The 9850-nt window shown below is 41.1% G+C and overlaps 1 long non-coding RNA gene across 1 annotated transcript; it reads right to left on the reverse strand.

Moving 5' to 3' along the window:
- Window positions 1–454: 454 nt before the first annotated feature.
- Gm39887 lies at window positions 455–8405 on the reverse strand. Its single transcript, XR_866575.1, has 2 exons — window positions 6447–8405; window positions 455–2415 (listed from the first exon to the last, which is right to left on the reverse strand). It is a non-coding gene; the product is annotated as a predicted gene, 39887 (long non-coding RNA).
- Between the last annotated feature and the right edge of the window lie 1445 nt (window positions 8406–9850).

The following is a 9850-nucleotide window of genomic DNA, read 5'->3' on the forward strand; positions in this document are numbered from 1 at the left end:
AACTGCCTAAGGGGAAAATGAGGTGTTGGTCTGTCTTGTTTTTAATGTATAGTCTGTCTTACTTAGAGTTTCTATGACTGTGATAAAATACCATGACCAAAAGCAACTTGGGAAGGAAAGCGTCTGTATCAGTTTACAACTCTCAGGTCACGGGCCATGACTGAGAGTAGTCAGGGAAGGAACCTGGAGGCAGGAACTGAAGCAGAGGCCATGGAGGAGTGCTGCTCACTGCCTTGCTGGTTGTGAGTGACTGCTTTCTTACACCATCCATGACCACCTGTCCTTGGGGGCACCACTCATAGTGAGCTGAGCCTCCCCACATCATCCTCAGGCAAGAAACTGTTCCAATGACTTGCCTCCAGGCTAATCCTATGGAAGCATTTTTCAAGTAAGATTCCTTCCTCTCCAGGAGTTTCTATCAAGTCGCTATAAAAACCAGACAGCACGCCATCCATCTCAGATTGACATTTTATTGAGTAAAAAGAAAATGATCAAGAAAATAAAATGCTATTTGCATATTACAGCAACTTTAAACTGTTACACAGATTTCCAAATGCTTATTCAACATTTTTTAACTTCTCTTGTGGATGTCAGTAATGAATTGTTCATTATAAATAGTTCACAGAGCCAATCACACAGGACTGTGGACCGCATTGTGGATGGTTATGCAAATCATTATTCTATCAATTCCAGGCACTTAATGGCCAGCTTCTGTGTCTATACCAGGCACTGATGCTATTCAGACAACTGGCTTAAATGTTTTTTCAATATTTCAAGTTTCACCATGGCGGTTAAGAGAGAAGCCTACTATAGATAAAACCTAAGCCTAACTCAGCCTCAACTTCTCTTGTCTACTTTCTCTCCCCATAGCCAAACTCAGCTGTTTCCTCAGAACAAGCCCTGATCGTCCATTTCTCTTGACCTGCACTATAACACTCAAGCCACTCCTCTGTCACCTCCCACCAGGGTGACTGCAGTGGCTCTAAGTGTCTCCCAGCTTCCTCCCCAGATGCCATCTCAACCCCATCAAGTAGAGTTGATCTCTTCAAACAGAAAGTGTTTTACCACAATGAACACAACGCCTTGGTAAATACAACACCTTGCCATGGCCAATCTCATTCCAAACTACATTTCTATCCTTCCCCTAGCTACACAGATCTTCCCTTGCCCATTAAGTTTGCTCCCACTTTAGGGTACCTAATCTATTGCCTTAGCCAGGAACACTGTTGGTCTCAGCATAACTGTAACACCTTTAATGGGGCTTTTCACTTCTACCCAAAAAGTTTTTTTCCCTTCACTGAGATTTCTGTCATTGCTTGGCTCACTGCCTGAGTGACAAAACCTGCCATGCCATTAGCATCCAACAAATATTTACACTCCATAAGGAAAACTTCCAGTAATCCAGGAGTCTTTACTTGGTTGCTTCCTAATAATATGAAAAAAAAAAAAAACTAATTTTCTCAAAAGAAAAGAGTCCAAATAAAAAATGCTGAGGATTTCTTTGCTGACTTACTTGAGATCTAATTATGTGAAGAATTTTGATGAAAAGAAGGAAAAATATTATGGTGCATAATGGTGCTAATGTGCAAGTTTTTATTGTTTACCCCATCTCCTTCCTAGGGCTTTATTAATGAGCCAACTATCTCGTATTGGATAATGTATTACAATGAGTTCCATTTGGTTGCAGGTCAAGATAAAATAGCACAGTGTAATTTAAACAAAATGATGTTTGCTTGGTGAATGGCAGACTCATTATAATACTTGCTTCTTTCCTCTGCACTTTAGCTCTGCTCTCTCCAGCCCCCCTCCCTTCCAGATCTGGGGAGGAGGTAGACAAGCCAGCTGCTCCACAATCTAATTTGGCCTCTAAGCAGAACAAGAATCAAGGTGGCCCCTCAAATGGCCACATATCACAAAGGCCAGACACCTTGCCTGGCTGCCTTTGAACCATAGTGGGAGTTTGACAGCCATGTGTGAATTTCTGAAAAGCAAGGCAGGTCTTCACCACCTGGTCACTTCTCAGAAGCAACTCTGAGGCCCATGGCGCAGGACTAATCCCAGAGAGGCAGCATCCCCTCCAACAGCCAACCTTCAAAGGATGGGTAGTGCCCTACACCCACCTGTGTTAACCGTCAGCTGCCCACAAGGGAGTGAGTGCTGGGAATGCCCCTGTTATCTACAGCTTTCATCTCTGTGGTACAGAGACGCTGCTTTGGTGGGCTGCAAAGATAGGTTTCTAGGGTGCCTTCGCTTTTGATGCCACTTCACCATCACGATGAATGTGTGCCATCTGTGGAGCAGAAGTGCACCTGACAGGAGAGCTGGACCAGGCAGGGAGTCCATGTGCAGGCATCCTCAGTGAGGCGTGTGCTCAAAACCATCCAGCTTGCTCCAAAGGAATATTGAGCTCAAGTTCTAGAAAATACAAAGAATGCTTATTTATTTACCTGTTCTCTCAGCTATAAAAAGTACATATTGTGAGCCAATGAACCAAGTTAATATGGTCCCAAGGTACCACTGGGTCTCCAAGGTAGTACTCTGAGCACTTGGATCAGGGCCAAAAGGTGACTATCTGTGGTGCAATCATTTGTTCATTTATTTTTTTTTCTTCCCACATCTCATTTTAACATGATTTTGGAGATGTGGTAAATACTTGGCCATACTATACTTTCTACCTTCATCAATTACTGTTTTTTTTTTTTAATGTTGTGATTGTGCCACCTATTTGAAGAAGATGAACATGTGAGCAGAATTTCTGAGACCTTTACTGCATCTCTTCTTCCCTCATGATGCCACTGAGCAGTTTGTTATTTGATATACAGCATATTAGACCTTAATTACAGAACAATGCAAAGTGATCACTTTGGGTGCCATCTGTGTAAAACTCCTTGTGATTCTCTCAAATTGAGGACAACTAAATAAGATATAGTAGACTCATTTAGGCTGACAAATTCAGAAGCCATTATGTTAGTGAAAACACTCTTGAAAAGCAAATGCTATGAACAGCGCTCCATGCCGTCCCCGACATCTAGGGCCCCCACATGCCCGACTTGTTTATGAACTCAGAAGCATCTCAAGTCCGTCAAACCCTCATCTGCAACTTGCACGTGTTCTTCGTTTTGTCCTCAATTAAAACCCTTCTCCTGAGTTCTGTGCACCTGCATAAGAGCCACCAGGTGTTCAGCTGTTTAAATGCAAAAACAACAACCAACACACATTTCTATGTGGGACACACTTGATAGATGGGGGGAAGCAGAAGCTGGTTCTACAGGCAAAGGCCCCAGCCAGAACAAGAGAAAGGAAATAAAGCGGAATGAAAACAAATGCTTTGTGTTTTTCCCCGAGAAAGGTCAACAAATACAATTTCAGAAAAACAAAAAGCAACACAGCTTACCAACATTTGAAAACAAGTTGGATTCGACACAAAAATCTAGATACCGACATCCTGCATATATGCATAGTTTGTATATGTGCATGTACAGAAATGCTGAACGATCAGAGCCCCTAGCTAGTGCATCAACACAGATGATAACAAAATCAAAATATTTAACAAAAGACAAAGAACATTGTGGAAGAACAAAAAGCCTCTTCAGTTACCAGTAGCTGATCATTTCCCACTCTCTTTAAAGCACTTAGTAAAACATGTTTGCAAAGACATCTGATACTGTGGTTGGTTGTTTTTGGGTTTTTTTGTTTGTTTGTTTGTTTGTTTTGTTTTGTTTTAAGTCCTAATCTGTGAGTGATTCAAGTTCTTTGCAGGACTTCCCATCCTTGGAGAAAAGATGGCGAAGATGAGAATAATTAGTGGATTTTTCCTTCTGTCTGGTTGTTAAACACCCTAATTACTTCAAGCACCATTCCTACCACTTTCACACAAGCCATCCTTTGAAAACACTTTTCAATCGAAACAAAAATTGATGCTAATTTCTTTCCAAGAATATAGCCAGTATTAACACAACTTGGAGAGTCATTGGAATTACATTTTTGTTTTTGTTGTTGTTGTTGTTGTTTTGTTTGTTTTTTGAGACAGGGTTTCTCTGTGTAGCCCTGGTTGTCCTGGAACTCACTCTGTAGACCAGACTGGCCTTGAACTCAGAAATCTGCCTGCCTCTGCCTCCCAAGTGTTGGGATTACAGGCATGTGCCACCACTGCCTGGCCTGGATTTACGTTTTTAAATCTTAACAGGGATGTCAATATCCTGACAGCACACAATGGAGATAATCTACCACACCCAAAGTGGAACCAGCCAGAAACTCTTTACAGTGACTACACACTTTTGTAGACATAAAAAGTACTATAATTATATATCACGTACCATAACTTTTATTACTGGCTTGCCATTATTTTGGTACTAAAATGCCATCCTGTATTCCTTCATGCAAAATTTCCTTACATTAGAATTACAGTGCTGGACTTTTATTTTTCCCTCTTTTGTGCTGAAGAGAATAGCTTTTTCTGATTGTTATCTCAATAAATCAACATGTTGGTGAGGCCTGTGAGCACATTTTTCATTAGTTTCTTTGTCATAAATTCAATGGATTAATAAATCATGACATTATTTCTTTCTAGCATAAAATGTAACAATGGAACCAGACACGAGACACACACTGGCTGAATGAATAGTTTGTGTGCTCCAGTTTCGCAGCACTCCTGGCTGTTAGAGGCTAATGAAGTCAGCAATTAGAAACGTAATGCTCAAGAGACAACGTTCACCCGGGATGGAAAAAGAGTGAGATTTGTTTGACCCCTGCTTGGGGGTGGGGGGACAAAGTGTATCTAACAATAACTATAAAATAAAATGCAAGTAGCAAGTGTTACAAAATCACACCAACAGTCCCTCAATGATAAAATTACACCTGGCTGAGGGAATCAGAAAGATGGCATGCATGGAGCACATGACCCTTGGTATGCATTTAAAGGATAATAGAAATTCTCTGGGTAGAAATGAGTGGTAGCCATCCAGACAGAAACAATAAGAGCAAATACATACAGGCAAAAGAAAATGCACAGTGCCAAGTGTGGCCAGTTTTGCTTCTATCCTGGGTCCATGAGAAAACACCCTGAAACGCTATATTGAGACAACCTTAGTAAGTCAATAGTCAATGGGTAGCAGGTAGGAGTTTTAAATTGACTGCAACATGAAAATTAACAGGATATCAATGCATACAAGTTGGGATTGGCAAAATAAGGGCAAAGGATTAGAAAATACACATTCGATGGAAAATGAGTGAAGGTAAAAACACGAGTAATAGCAAAGAGAAGGCAGAGTGGTTAAAACTGTAAAATACAGGAGGGGCTGGGAAGATGGCTCAGCAGGTCAGAGGAACTTCTGCAAGTCTGAGACCCAAGCTCAAATCCCCAGCACCCATGTGAAAAATGCCAGGCATGGCTGAATACTCCCAGAAGCTGAGAGTTGGAGGAAAGGGGGCCCATGGAACCTGAGAACTCCATGGCCAGCCTGCCTTAGGAGTAAACAGCTAGCTTTTGGTTCAGTGAGAGACCCTGTCTTCAAGGCAGTAATGAAGAGAGCTATGAGAGATGCCCACCTCAAATCATGCACTTGTGTGGGCTTGTATGCCTGTATCATACACACACACACACACACACACACACACACACACCAAGCACATACTTCTATTATAATAGTAATAATAATTAATAAAGAAATTAGACTCTATGCATGCCTCTCAAGTTAAAAAATTCTTATGAGCATTAATATTTGTGAACTAATACTCAAAGCACCCTGCTTCAGACAGCTTATTGCAATCATCTTCTTACCTCAATCTTTAAGCTTTCTTTCCTACCCCCTTCCTCAGGCAGCAGTTTATACTCCTGGAGTGTAGAATATTAGTGACTTCTTTGTTACTTATAAAATGTCCATAAGTGGGATTTTTTGTTACCTTTTATTTATGTCATATGCATGTGCCTATGTGTCTGCACATAGTGGCCATGGAAGCTAGAAGGTGGCACTGGACATCCTGGAACTAGAGTTACAGGAAGAAATAAGCAGCCATGTGGGGCTAGGAATCAAAAGCAAGGGCAGCCAGTGCTCTTAACACCTGAGCCATCTCTCCAGCTCCAAGTGGTAACTTTAATACAAGAACTCATAAGAAAGAGTCAAAACAGAAATTGAGAAATGATTAAAGTTCCTTCAAAAGGTCACAGTGACAGAAAGAACTGGCATGCTGGACATGAGACAGTCAGACCGTTACCACTCCAGGAAGCAGCACACTACCTGAGCCTTGAATATAAATGATGTTCAGTAAATATCTCGGCAAAATCTGTGGCAGACACTCCAAATTTTTATGATAATAATCATACACTTTTAGGCTATACACCAACTATTCACACAATAGATACTTATGCTATAGATATTTATTGAGCACCTATCTTATCCTTTTCACAAAAAGATGGATAAACCATGAAAAAGACAGACTAAGTTTACCTTTCTAAAAGTCCAGTCTGAGCCCACACCCAATGTGTAGCTTACATTCCAACAGGAGTCAGATAGCAAAAGAGACATGGCGGTCACAGAATGCACAGTGTTGACAGGTTGAGAACTTTAAGTAGGGTTGACAGGGAGTCTGGCAAGGCTCCTGCCACCTGGGCCCTAACTAATAAAGGATCCAGCCCCATAATGACTAGGCAGAAAGGAGACTGAAACAAAGGTGCTAAAACAGAAATAAAACTGAGTGTTTGGAGGGATGGGAGGGGGGAATAGTTACAAATTACCAAGAACACAGTAAAAAATTTAAAAAGACAGTACAAAGTACAAGAGGCAAGTGGGGGCCTTGGTTACAAAGGCTGGTTCAGCCACTGCAAGAAGTTGGATATCTCATCTACAATGCAGAAATATGTTTTCTAAAATAGTCTCAGACTATTCTATAGGACTACTCAGATGGCTCAATGGTAAGACAGTTGACACCAAGGCTGGCAACCTGACATTGATCTCCAGGCCCCATGTGGTAGACAGAGAGAACTGGCTCCTGCAAGTTGTCCTTTTTCATCTTCATACATAGTTGTGGTTAATCCTGTCCCCCATATCCTCTTCTCACCCACGTCCCTACTGCCCATTGTCATTTGTACTCTTCTCTCCCAAGTATCCCTCTTCCACTCATTATGTTATGGGTATTATACTCCTCACACTCCTCCCCACACTCCTCCCTTAGAGCCTCATTTTTCTACTTTAATAGGTCTATTTCTAGTTTCCCAGTCTCAGCTCACAGTCACTCCCATGTGAATACACATATGTCAAAAGTAAAATCGAGGATCCACACATGAAAGGAACTAATGCTCTTTATCTGTATCTAGATCACCACATTCCACACAATATCTTCCAGTTCCATCTGTTTTCCTGCAAACTCCTTAATTTCATCTTCCTTTATTGCTGAATAAAATTTCATTGTGTCTATGTGCCACATCTTTTCTATAGTAAACATTTCCTAGGCTAGAGTCCCAGACTGAATCAAAGCAGCAGAAGGAGAAAAGCAGCTGAAGGGCAGCTTTCCTCTTTCTCTGCTCTCAACATCATTTGTCACGCATCACTATGTCCTTTGCACACTTTCAAACCTTAAGATCCTGCTCCTTTACTGACTCAAAACCAAGAAACATGGTTGTACAAGTATCTCATGGGAGGATATACAGTCCTTTGAATATTTTGACCAAGAATAGTATACCTAGGTCATAGGCAGTTCCATTTTTAGTTTTGTGAAAGGCCTCCACATTGATTTCCATAGAGACTCTGCTAATTTAGATTCATCAACAGTGAATAAAGATTTCTTTCCTTACACAAACACCAGTCCTTGTTGTACTCAGTTTCCTAATGGCAGCCATTCTACCTAGGATGAGACAGAATCTCACAGTAGTTTTAATTTGCATTCTAGTGATGCCTAAGAATGTGGAAAAATATTAAAAATGTGTGATCTGCCATTCATATTTTTGCTTTAAAAATCTGTTAGTTTAGTTCATTAGCCCATTTTATGGACTAAAAATTTTAGGTTTGATGCCAAACCTCCAGTAATGTTCTTCACAGAATAACAACAACAGAAACCCAAAACCTTCTAAAATGTATATGAGAACATGACAAAGAAAGCTGAAGTACAAAAGATGGCCAGAGATGATAACACAATACCTGACCTCAAACTACAGACATAGCCATAGTGACAGTCAGCATGGTATTGGTATAAAAAGAAAGACCAATGGGCTACAATGAAAGACACTGAAATAAACCCAGTGTACACACCAAATTTGTGACGAATGTTTCAAAAACTCTAGAATAAGAGACAATCTTACTAAGTATTATTAAGATGGTGTCAGCAAAACTAGAATGCCCACTGTAGAAGAACAAAATCAAATCCATGTCTCAGCCAGGCAGTGGTGGCGCACACCTTTAATCCCAGCACTTGGGAGGCAGAGGCAGGAGGATTTCTGAGTTCGAGGCCAGCCTGGTCTACAGAGTGAGTTCCAGGACAGCCAGGAATACACAGAAAAACCCTGTCTTGAAAAACAAAACAAAACCAAAATGAATCCATGTCTTGGTTTCTGCACAATGGTAAGTGGATTGAGGACCTTAGTTTAAAACCTGAAGCACTGAAAGTGTCAGAGGAAAGCACCTAAGTAAATACTTCAAGACAAACATATAAGCAAGAACTTTCTGAATAGATCCACAATACCACAACAGGGAGCCCCAAACTTTGACAAATAGGATTGTGTGAAATTAAAAAGCTTGTAAACAGTAAAAGAAACTATTAGTAGAATTAACAGTCTACAAGATGGGAGAAAATATCCCCCAGCTGTACTACGGACAAGGCATAACATCTAGAATATATAAAGAACAGCAAAAATTAAACACCCCAAAACAAGGTGTTCTTTGAACAAGTGAATTTGTCATAAATCACTGTCTTTGCTATATGCAATGTCACTGATGGTCATAAACTACCACATGCTGTTGGAACTCACTGAGGAGGTGACTCGGGGATAGGACCTTTGCTCTCCCTTCTGATTTCAAACCCAAGTATCCTCCAAGGTGCCTTGTCTGAGGAAGGGCTGTCTCTAACTGTGCAAGACAGCAGGGCTGTCTTACTCCATGATGCCAACCAGGAGGCAGAGAAGAGAAAGTCAGTGCTCAGCTGGCTTTCCCCTTTCTATTCAGCCTGGGACTCCAGACACTGGGATGTGCTGTCCACATTTAAGATTTGCACTACCTACTTCTTTTTTATATTTTTTAGGCATTTTTATTAGATATTTTCTTCATTTACATTTCAAATGCTATCCCCAAAGTCCTCGATGTCCTCCCCCCGCCCTGCTCCCCAACTGGCAATTGAAATTAACCACCATAGGAAGCTAGGGAATTGTCACAGAGGAGACAGCATTCAAGTTTGGTCATGAATCAGTAGATTCTGAGTCAGTCAAAAAGGACATCAGAATTGGAATAGCAAGCTTTCTCCTTAGGGTCCAGAGAATGGCCTACAACGTCATATCTTCAGTTTTAAATTAGTGAGAATATAGCAAGTCAAAGTAAAAGAATAAATATCTAATCATATCTCGTTAGCAAAACACACCAAATCAGGCACTCATGACCTCCAGCAGAGATTGACTGTGGGAGCCCCTTAAAGGAGTTCCCAACAGAGACGGTCCGGGCCAGAGCAAGTGTCTCCTTCCTGTCACCTGGCCAGAGCAAGTGTAAGGCTTCCAAGTAACACAACAAATAATAACAGAAACATCAGATGGGGAGCTCAGAACCCCTAGCAGAGATCAGCAGAGTGAAAACACTGTCCTTGAAAACAGCTGAAGGGTCATCCTTTGCAACAGACCTTATTGCTGCTCATCCTGGAATTTAAAGGGTCCTGC

This window comes from Mus musculus, chromosome 2, assembly GCF_000001635.26.
Source record: "Mus musculus strain C57BL/6J chromosome 2, GRCm38.p6 C57BL/6J".
Classification (NCBI taxonomy): domain Eukaryota; kingdom Metazoa; phylum Chordata; class Mammalia; order Rodentia; family Muridae; genus Mus; species Mus musculus.